This window comes from Schistocerca nitens, chromosome 3 (assembly GCF_023898315.1).
Source record: "Schistocerca nitens isolate TAMUIC-IGC-003100 chromosome 3, iqSchNite1.1, whole genome shotgun sequence".
Lineage (NCBI taxonomy): Eukaryota > Metazoa > Arthropoda > Insecta > Orthoptera > Acrididae > Schistocerca > Schistocerca nitens.
Window position 1 is genome coordinate 74,897,128 of NC_064616.1, and position 11,150 is coordinate 74,908,277.

The following is an 11,150-nucleotide window of genomic DNA, read 5'->3' on the forward strand; positions in this document are numbered from 1 at the left end:
TGGTGCAGGGAGTGGCAACTGTCCCTTAACATAGACAAATGTAATGTATTGCGAATACATAGAAAGAAGGATCCTTTATTGTATGATTATATGATAGCGGAACAAACACTGGTAGCAGTTACTTCTGTAAAATATCTGGGAGTATGCGTGCGGAACGATTTGAAGTGGAATGATCATATAAAATTAATTTTTGGTAAGGCGGGTATCAGGTTGAGATTCATTGGGAGAGTGCTTAGAAAATGTAGTCCATCAACAAAGGAGGTGGCTTACAAAACACTCGTTCGACCTATACTTGAGTATTGCTCATCAGTGTGGGATCCGTACCAGATCGGGTTGACGGAGAGATAGAGAAGATCCAAAGAAGAGCGGCGCGTTTCATCACAGGGTTATTTGGTAACCGTGATAGCGTTACGGAGATGTTTAATAAACTCAAGTGGCAGACTCTGCAAGAGAGGCGCTCTGCATCGCAGTGTAGCTTGCTCGCCAGGTTTCGAGAGGATGCGTTTCTGGATGAGGTATCGAATATATTGCTTCCCCCTACTTATACCTCCCGAGGAGATCACGAATGTAAAATTAGAGAGATTAGAGCACGCACGGAGGCTTTCAGGCAGTCGTTCTTCCCGCGAACCATACGCGACTGGAACAGGAAAGGGAGGTAATGACAGTGGCACGTAAAGTGCCCTCCGCCACACACCGTTGGGTGGCTTGCGGAGTATAAATGTAGATGTAGATGTAGAGATTCCGTCTTGGACATTTTCGACCATACTCTCGTGTCTCTCCGCGGGATCTTCTCGGGGCCTCACAAGAGGCCATGGATGTCTCCGCACTGTCCATGTCTCCAAGGAAGTGAGGGTTTTCTTTTTTCAAGGGGGGAAAAGTGTTGTGACAGTGCCACGACATTTAACAGTGCCGCCACGACAGTACGCGCAAACGGCGATAGAGGCGCTCCGCAACTCGGCTGAGTGCGGGAGCGCAACCTAGCTACGAACGGCGCCGGCCACACGTCACGGCACGGCAGTCAAAAAAGAGATACTGAGTTGTTATCATGTGACCAGCTATTGTTCTAAGTGAGTGTGTTTGAATATCCACACAATTATTGGTGATTAAAGGTTATAACACATTGTATCCAATATAGTTTTTATTTTGTTGCCCGTTCCCATAATAAAGCTACTTAGATTTCTGGACTATTTGCTTCAATGTTTTGCAGTATTAACATCAGAGCTGTTCCTAGATAGTATATACAGTTTCCTGTTTATCCCACATGATACTTTTATTCCTTGTCTAATTTATAGTTTACTTTTAGACATCTGTTTGATGTTAGTTACCTTCAGGGGAAAACAATTTTCAAATGAAGAAGTAACTTTATTTTATGCACTGGCTGAATTATAACCTGGATGAACCAAATTTTTCTGTCAATTTCTGAACACCTCCAGTTTCAATTAGGGGCTGTTTGTGTGAATTGTGTACATTACATTCTGGGTGTCTGTTTTATCAATGCAAATGTTATTTTCCTCCTGTCTCTGATCATCTTTTGTTTCTGCTCTCATTACCCTGAAAAAACTGCTGTTCTGTCACTTGTAGCCATTGATACTTTACCACGTGTGATAGTTGCCCCCCCCCCCCCCCCCACCTCCAAAGTTATTTGCTATTAACCCAGACAGTTTTCCGTTACCATTCCTGTTGAGGTGAAGGCCATGCCTAGTGTAGTCCCACTTATTTATATAGTCAACAGGAACCCCACCAATATGAGACTCCATACCCAATCCAAGCAGCCATTTCTAGACTAAATTAATTCATCTAACAGAATAATGTAAATGAGGCCAGTCATGGTGCCTCAGAACAGACACTAGCTCATCACCAGTGCATCTTATTGCTGAAGCTATCTTTACCAGGTCATCTTCAATTGAATAATTAGGAACCCTGCCTATGCTGTTGCCTGCCCACCCGCTATTACCACACCGTCTTCCTGTGTGAAGTCTTTGAAATGTGAACCTACATCCTCTGTCACATGACTCAGACTTGCACTAGGTTTAAAAAAACTTGTGATGTGGTAACCTGATCCTAGTTCATCCTGAAACAGTTGGCCAACACCTCTGCCAAGTAAACTACCTAACAAACCTTCCTTTTTCTTCACAACTACCAAGCATGGTGGTGCAGTGGTTAGCACACTGGACTCGCATTCGGGAGGACGACGGTTCAGTTCCACGTCCGGCCATCCTGATTTGGGTTTTCTGTGACTTCCCTAAATCACTTCAGGCAAATGTTGGTATAATTCCTTTGACAAGGCATGGCAGACTTCCTTCCCCATCCTCCCCTAATCTGATGAGACCAATGACCTCGCTGTTTGGTCTCTTCTCCCCAAATCGACCCAACCTTCTTCACAATTTTTTCTGACTTCTTACTTCTCAATCACTTTTTGAATGCATGTTATGCCCTGTCTATTCCTACATTTACTTGAGGCTCATAAGTTTCCAACTGTGATGACAGATCAACCCTCTTTTCCACACTAACAACAAAATATTTTAAAAAGTCCTATTCCTTCTATAACCTTTTGTCACTTCCTGCCTCTCTTTCCCCTTCTTCCTCTTTAACCTTTCCAGATCTTGTATTTTCTTGTCTAGTTCTGCCTGAAGGACAGCAATCATCTCTTCCTGGTCCACTACCTTCCTATCTCTTGAGCAAATCCTACAAAACCAATGAGCCTTGTTTATTTCTCCAATACCCACACCCCGAATGTCACCCATATGAAAGAAACTGCAATGATCCTCACACCACACCCTAGAACTAACAATCCTACACCAAGTCATACACTTCTCACTCATGGCAAACAAATTTTAGTTTTAGTCTAAATTAAATAAAAATAACTTCCTAGACTACTCAATCAACATATTAAATTTATTGGAAAGTTTAGGCCTAAAGTTTGGATACTAATTCAAAACTTCCAGAGAAATAGAAATGATTAAATTTGTATTGTTTACATGATGAAACAAAAGTAGACAAAGAACTTGTGCCTACACTATATGAACTTTTCAATAACGTCTGAAATTTTTCACTTTGCCTGTTTACTAGAAAGTCATATGGATAGTGTGTAAAATACAGTAACAAAACGAACTGTACTATATCAAAATAATCATGTAACTTACTTTGTGTAACCTATAAACTACCTATTTTGATTATGAGTGAATACAGAATGAAGTACACATGTCAAGTCTGCTACATCACCTTTTATGGCACAAGGAGAGGGAAACAAGTGTGTAATATCAGGTAGTTGGTCCATCTCTCAACCAGTTTTTCCCCAAAATGTGTCTCAGATGATTACATTCAATAGCTGTAATGCTTGCTTTACTGAATAATGGTTTGTTCTTTTTTATGATTTCTCTTTTGTAAATAGTTATTTATATGAAAAGCTAAATTACATTCTGGTTAAGAAATCTGATGTAAAGAAAACCGTAGTGAGACATTTTCATGACCTCAAGAAAGATTTGTTGTATTGCACTATATTAACGCTGACATGCTCCTGCTTCATCAGCATTTTCTCTGAACAATATCAAATGAAGACTGCCTCTAAAAGCACAGCTGTAATATTGCATCCAGGAGAATTCTCCTCTAACTTCTTAAATAAAATATGACATAAGGGATACTTTCTGTGATCATTGATGGGAGTAGCTTTGATTCTATCCCATGAACCATGTACCTTGCCATTGATGGGGAGGTTTGCATGCCTCAGCAATACAGATAGCCATTTTGTAGGTGCAACCACAGTGGAATGGAGGGGTATCTGTTGAGAGGCCAGACAAACGTGTGGTTTCTGAAGAGGGGCAGCAGCCTTTTCAGTAGTTGCAGGGCAACAGTCTGGATAGCTGACTGATCTGGCCTTGTAACATCAACCAAAATGGCCTTGCTGTTTTGATACTGCAAACGGCTGAATGCAAGTAGAAACTAAAGATGTAATTTTTCCCGAGGGCATGCAGCTCTACTGTATGGTTAAATGATGATGGCATCCTCTTGGGTAAAATATTTTGGAGGTAAAATAGTTCCCCCATTTGGACCTCTGGGCTAGGACTACTCAGGAGGGCATCATTATCAGGAGAAAGAAAACTGGTGTTTTACGGATCAGAGCATGAAATTTCAGATACCTTAATTAGGCAGTTAGGTTAGAAAATTTAAAAAGGGAAATGGAGAAGTCAAGGTTAGATATAGTGGTAATTAGTGAAATTCAATGGCAGGAGGAACAGGACTTTTGTTCAGCTGAATACAGGGTTATAAATACAAAATCAAATAGGGGTAATGCAGGGTAAGATTAATAATGAATAAAAAATAGGAACACAGGTAAGCTACTATGAACAGCATAGTGAATTCATTACTGTAACCAAGATAGATTTGAAGCCCAGACTCACCACAGATTACAAGTCTGTACGGCAACTGGCTCTGCAGATGATAAGGAGATTGAGGAAATGTATGATGAGATAAAAGAAATTATTCAGATAGTTAAGGGTGATGAAAATTGAATAGTCATGGGGGACTGGAATTCGATAGTAGGAAAAGGAAGAGAAGGAAAAGTAGTAGGTGAATCTGTACTGGGGGAAAGGAATGAAAGAGGAAATTGGTTTAAGTATCACGAAAGAAGGTTGCATACATGGAAGAGACCTGGAGACACCAGAGGGTTTCAAATTGATTATTTATAGTGGTAAGACAGAGATTCTGGAACCAGGTTTTTAATTGTAAGATATTTCCAGGGGTAGATGTGGACTCTGACCACAGTTTATTGCTTATCACTTGCAGATTAAAACTGTAGAAACTGCAAAAAGGCAGGATTTTAAGGAAATGGGACCTGGATAAACTGAAAGAACCATGGGTTGTAGAGAGTTTCAGAGGGAGAAATAGGGAACGATTGACAAGAAAAGGGGAAATGAATACAGTAGAAGCAGCATGGGTAGCTTTGAGAGATGAAATAGTGAAGGCAGCAGAAGATCGAGTAGGTAAAAAGATGAGGGCTAGTATAAATCCTTGGGTAACACAAGAGATGTTGAATTTAATCCATGAAAGGAGAAAATATAAAAATGCAGTAACTGAAGCAGGTGAATGGGAACACAAACATCTAAAAACCGAGATTGACAGGAAGTGCAAAATGGTGAAGCAGGAATGGCTAGAGGACAAATGTAAGGATGTAGAAGCATGTATCACTAAGGGTAAGATAGATGGTGCCCACAAGAAAATTAAAGAGACCTTTGGAAAAAAGAGACCTACCTGTATGAATACCAAGAGCTCAGATGGAAAATCAGTCCTAAGAAAAGTAGGGAAAGCAGAAAGGTAGAAGGAGTATATAGAGGTCTGTACAAGGGAGATGTACTTGTAGGCAGTATTACTGTAATCAAAGAGGATGTAAATGAATATTAGAAGGAAGATACGATACTGCATGAAGAATTTAACATTCACTGAAAATCTTAAGTCGATACAGGGTCCTGGGAGTAGATTACCTTCCCTTAGAGCTACTGATAGCCTTGAGAGAGCCAGACATGACAAAACTCTTCCATCTGGTGAGCAAGATGTATGAGACAGATGAAATACCCTCAGACTTCAAGAAAAATGTAATAATTCCAACTCCAAAGAAATCAGGTGCTGACAGATGTGAAAATCACTGAACTATTAATTTAATAAGTCATAGTTGCAAAATACTAACATGAATTCTTTACAGACAAATGGAGACTCTGGGGAAGAACAGTTCGGATTCCATTGAAATGTAGGATCAAACATGGCAATACTGAGCCTATGAATTGTCTTAAAAGAGAGGTTAAGGAAAGGCAAACCTCCGTTTATGGCATTTGTAGACTTAGACAAAGCTTTTGACAGTGTTGATTGGAATACTCTCTTTCAAATTCTAAATATGGAATGGGTAAAATACAGGGAGCAAAGGGCTATTTACAATTTGTACAGCAACCAGATTGCACTTAAAAAGTCGAGGGGCACAAAAGGAAAACAGTGGTTGAGGAGGGGGTGAGGCAGGGTTGTAGGCTATCCCCAACATTGTTCAATCTGTATATTGAGCAAGCAATAAAGGAAACAAAAGAAAAAATTGGAATAGGAATTAAAGTCCAGGGAGAAGAAATAAAAACTTTGAGGTATGCTGATGACATTACAATTCTATAAACCACAGCAAAGGAGTTGACAGTGCAGTTGAACAGAATAGACAGTGTCTTGAAAGGATGATATAAGATGAACATCAACAAAAGAAATACGAAGGCAATGGAATGTAGTCATATTAAATCAGGTGGTGATGATGATGATGGAATTAGGGTAGTAAATGAGACACTTAAAGTAGTAGATGAGTAGTTTTGCTATTTGGGAAGCAAAATAACTGATGATGGTCAAAGTAGGGGGGATATAAAATGTAGACTGCAGTAGCAAGTCAAAGTAGGGGGGATATAAAATGTAGACTGCAGTAGCAAGAAAAGCATTTCTGAAGAGAATTTTGTTAACATTGAGTATAGATTTAAGTCTCAGGAAGTACTTTCTGGAAGTATTTGTATAGAGTGTAGCCATGTATGGAAGTGAAACATGAACGATAAGCAGTTTACACAAGAAGAGAATAGAAGTTTTTGAAATGTGGTGCTGCAGAAGAATGCTGAAGATTAGGTGGGTAGATCACGCAATTAATGAGGAGTTACTGAACAGAACTGGGGAGAAAAGAACCTCATTAGAAGAAGGGATCAGTTGGTAGGACACTTTCTCAGGCATCATGGGATCACCAATTTAGTACTGGAGGGAAGTGTGGGGTGTAAAAACTGTATTGGGAGGCCAAGGGATGAATACAGTAAGCAGATTCAGAAGGATGTTGGTTGCAGTAGTTACATGGAGATGAAGAGGCTTCCACAGGATAGAATAGCTGTTGTGACTCGCCGATCTTTCAAAGTGCCACCGCACAGTTACGCACGTCCTCTACATGCGACGCTGTCTGCCAGCCATGCAGCAGCTGCGCCACCTAAGTGGCCAGCCAGCCAGCGGCCGCAAGACTTGGACTCAGTTATGATTTGACTGTTACAGTGTACACACGTCTTACACTGTTTACTTGATCTGTGACTTTCATGTATTGCATCTTCCTTGAAATATACAGGGTGTTACAAAAAGGTACAGCCAAACTTTCAGGAAATATTCCTCACACACAAATAAAAAAAAGATGTTATGTGTACATGTGTCTGGAAAAGCTTAATTTCCATGTTAGAGCTCATTTTAGTTTTGTCAGTATGTACTGTACTTCCTCGATTCACCGCCAGTTGGCCCATTTGAAAGAAGGTAATGTTGACTTCGGTGCTTGTGTTGACATGCGACTCTTTGCCCTACAGTACTAGCATCAAGCACATCAGTATGTAGCATCAACAGGTTAGTGTTCATCACGAACGTGGTTTTGCAGTCAGTGCAATGTTTACAAATGTGGAGTTGGCAGATGCCCATTCGATGTATTGATTAGCATGGGGCAGTAGCCGTGGTGCGGTATGTTTGTATCGACACAGAGTTCCAGAACGAAGGTGTCTGGACAGGAAGACATTCGAAACAATTGATCGGCATCTTAGGGAGCACGGAAAATTCCAGCCTCAGACTCGCGACTGGGGAAGATCTAGAACGACGAGGACACCTGCAATGGATGAGGCAATTCTTCATGCAGTTGACGATAACCCTAATGTCAGCGTTAGAGAAGTTGCTGCTGTACAAGGTAACGTTGACCACGTCACTGTATGGAGAGTGCTACGGGAGAACCAGTTGTTTCCGTACCATGTACAGCGTGTGCAAGCACTATCAGCAGCTGATTGGCCTCCATGGGTACACTTCTGCGAATGGATCATCCAACAATCCCATATAGCACAGTAAGCCAGTTTCAAACTTGTTTCCAGATGTAAAGTTCAAATATATAAGCTTGATCAAAGCTGGAATACTCAGGCCTGTTAGTTGGATTCAAGCTTGAAACAAACATCAAAGTTGGCAGAGTTCAAGCTATATTTCAAGCTTGACTTATCAAGTTTGGCTCCAGCTGTATCTATACACGTGGAATACAGCCTGGTATTTACAGCTTGTTTTAAGCTATATAATTATTAATCTGAATTTATTGAACCTAATTAATTAAATAAATATCAGAATGGAAATGGTGTGAAAAAAATTATCAAGACATGTATGTTTAAAAATTTTTATTTTCAAAGTGTTTAAAATAGTTTTATTATAAAATTTAATTATTCTGAAGCCCCTCCGGCCCCAGCACACAGACCAGAGCAGGATCAAATATCGCTGACTTCTGCCGGTATAGGCTAATGATCCTGTAACATGTAAAAGAAAATTTTAGCCATACATAAAAAATGTAAAAAGTCGAAACTGATTAACCTAAATATAATTTTTGCCCCAGATTAGCAAAATAACTTCAAACTAACTGATGTAGTAAGAATCATTAACTAGTATAAACGTCACTGAGTAAGCAGCTCAATAGATTCAGTACAGCCCAGATCCAAAATTTGCCACTACTTACCATGAAAAGTAATGTTACACTTATTATGAATATGCTTAACTTTTGCCAAGCATAAGTCACAAGAAATTTTGTATCCATCATCACAGAAAGAATTAACAGCTTCAACAAAATCTCTCAAGACTGGTGGCGTAATAACAGACTGCAACTCTGATTTTACTGTTGCCCCAACTTTAAGATTTCTTTGACGTGAATTTCTTGAGTATGTTTACTTTGTGCAAGAGTGTCATACTAATGGGAAGAAATTTCATATTACCGCAGTTAACGAGCAGTCAAAGCTATATAAATAAAAAAGACTGACACCTATGTAGTGACTGTTCTTGATGTACTTTTTCCCGTTCACCATGTCATTACTATTTGTATTCACAAATAAACTTTTCACACTTCACGATTATTCATTCATATTCATAGTGCTACACACGCGAGTACTTACAAGTAAACAAATGTAGTAGGGCGATATATATAAGGGCGAGATTTTAAAAAGTTAAAACAACATTAAATTTTAATTTATATATATAAGCGCGAGATTTTAAAAAGTTAAAATAACATTAAATTTTAATTTATTGTTGCCACGTACTAGAGAGCTAGTTTAAAATGACCTGTTTGCTGAACAACTTGTAATATGTACTCTTAGCTGGTAATCCATTTCACTTTCATCCAGGCTCAATTTTTCTATGTAAAAGAATATTATATTTCTTTATGTTACGTAATAATATTTAACATTTGTAATATTAACGTACCACTAGAGAAAAATGTACCAACGTACCTGTAATACACTATATATCCTCTTCAGACCTGGTGAAGCAGTAAGGCAGGAGATGCCACACACTTACCAAACTATTTTGCAGTATAAAACAAACTTCACAACAGTCAACAATCATTAACGCGCGTCACAAAGGTAAAATGGCCATAAACCTAGCAGAGTCAGTGCAAGGCTTATAAATGCTTGTGGTGCTTCCCGTGGACGTCTATGGAAGCTATGCTGCGCGTGCATCTGCTGTACAGCCTTCCAGGGAAATTACAGTTTATTTCAAGCTTGGGAAAATTATTTTAATTCAAGCTAAATTTTTACAGCTTGATGTAAACTGAGGAACAGGTTGATTTTTCAATCTTGAATTTTCAACTGAACCTAAACTCAACATCCACCTTGAAATAAGCTGTGTAGACAGGTTGATTTTTTCAATCTTGAATTTTCAACTCAACCTAAACTCAATATCCACCTTGAAATAAGCTTGAGTGCTAGCTGGGATGTGTCAATCCTCATTTCAGTGCAAATGTTCTCTTTACGGATGAGGCTTCATTCCAACGTGATCAAATTGTAAATTTTCACAGTCAACATGTGTGGGCTGACGAGAATCCGCACGCAATTGTGCAATCACGTCATCAACACAGATTTTCTGTGAACGTTTGGGCAGGCATTGTTGGTGATGTCTTGATTGGGCCCCATGTTCTTCCACCTACGCTCAATGGAGCACGTTATCATGATTTCATACTCTACCTGTGCTGCTAAAACATGTGCCTTTACAAGTACAACACAACATGTGGTTCATGCATGATGGAGCTCCTGCACATTTCATTCGAAGTGTGCGTAGGCTTCTCAACAGCAGATTTGGTGACCGACGGATTGGTAGAGGCGGACCAATTCTGTGGCCTCCACGCTCTTCTGACCTCAACCTTCTTGAGTTTCATTCATGGGGGCATTTGAAAGCTCTTGTCTACGCAACCACAGGACCAAATGTAGAGACTCTTCGTGCTCGTATTGTGGACGGCTGTGATACAATGCGCCATTCTCCAGGGCTGCATCAGCGCATCAGGGATTCCAAGCGACGGAGGGTGGATGCATGTATCCTTGCTAACGGAGGACATTTTGAACATTTCCTGTAACAAAGTGTTTGAAGTCACGCTGGTACATTCTGTTGCTGTGTGTTTCCATTCCATGATTAATGTGATTTGAAGAGAAGTAATAAAATGAGCTCTAACATGGAAAGTAAGCGTTTCTGGACACATGTCCACATAACATATTTTCTTTCATTGTGTGTGAGGAATGTTTCCTGAAAGTTTGACCGTACCTTTTTGTAACACCCCGTATTTGTTCAACTTGAAGTTATTACAATTGGCGACGAGGATTGGATTTTTCTTTCCCATCGTTGACCCACATATTTCCATGGCTACTTTAGAGCAACTATTGCAAGGTCTCATAGAACAGCAAACGCTTCTCACAAATGCGATTCGTGATTTCGTTGCGGTATCAAATGCGGGGTGTCTCTTGTCGTTGTCTCTACATCCTTTTCTCATAGAACAGCAAACGCTTCTCACAAATGCGATTTGTGATTTCGTTGCGGTATCAAATGCGGGGTGTCTCTTGTCGTTGTCTCTACATCCTTTTCTCATAGAACAGCAAACGCTTCTCACAAATGCGATTCGTGATTTCGTTGCGGTATCAAATGCGGGGTGTCTCTCGTCGTTGTCTCTACATCCTTTTCATCCTTACGACGAGACGGCGGAAGACTGGTCTGATTACAAAAAAGTCTTCCACAGCACTTCTTGACATTTCATGTCGCGGACGAACAAACATCTAAGTCTCTGTTCCTTTCATGAATTTCACCTCAAATGTATCAGTTGTTGTCGCAATTGGCTCCTTTGA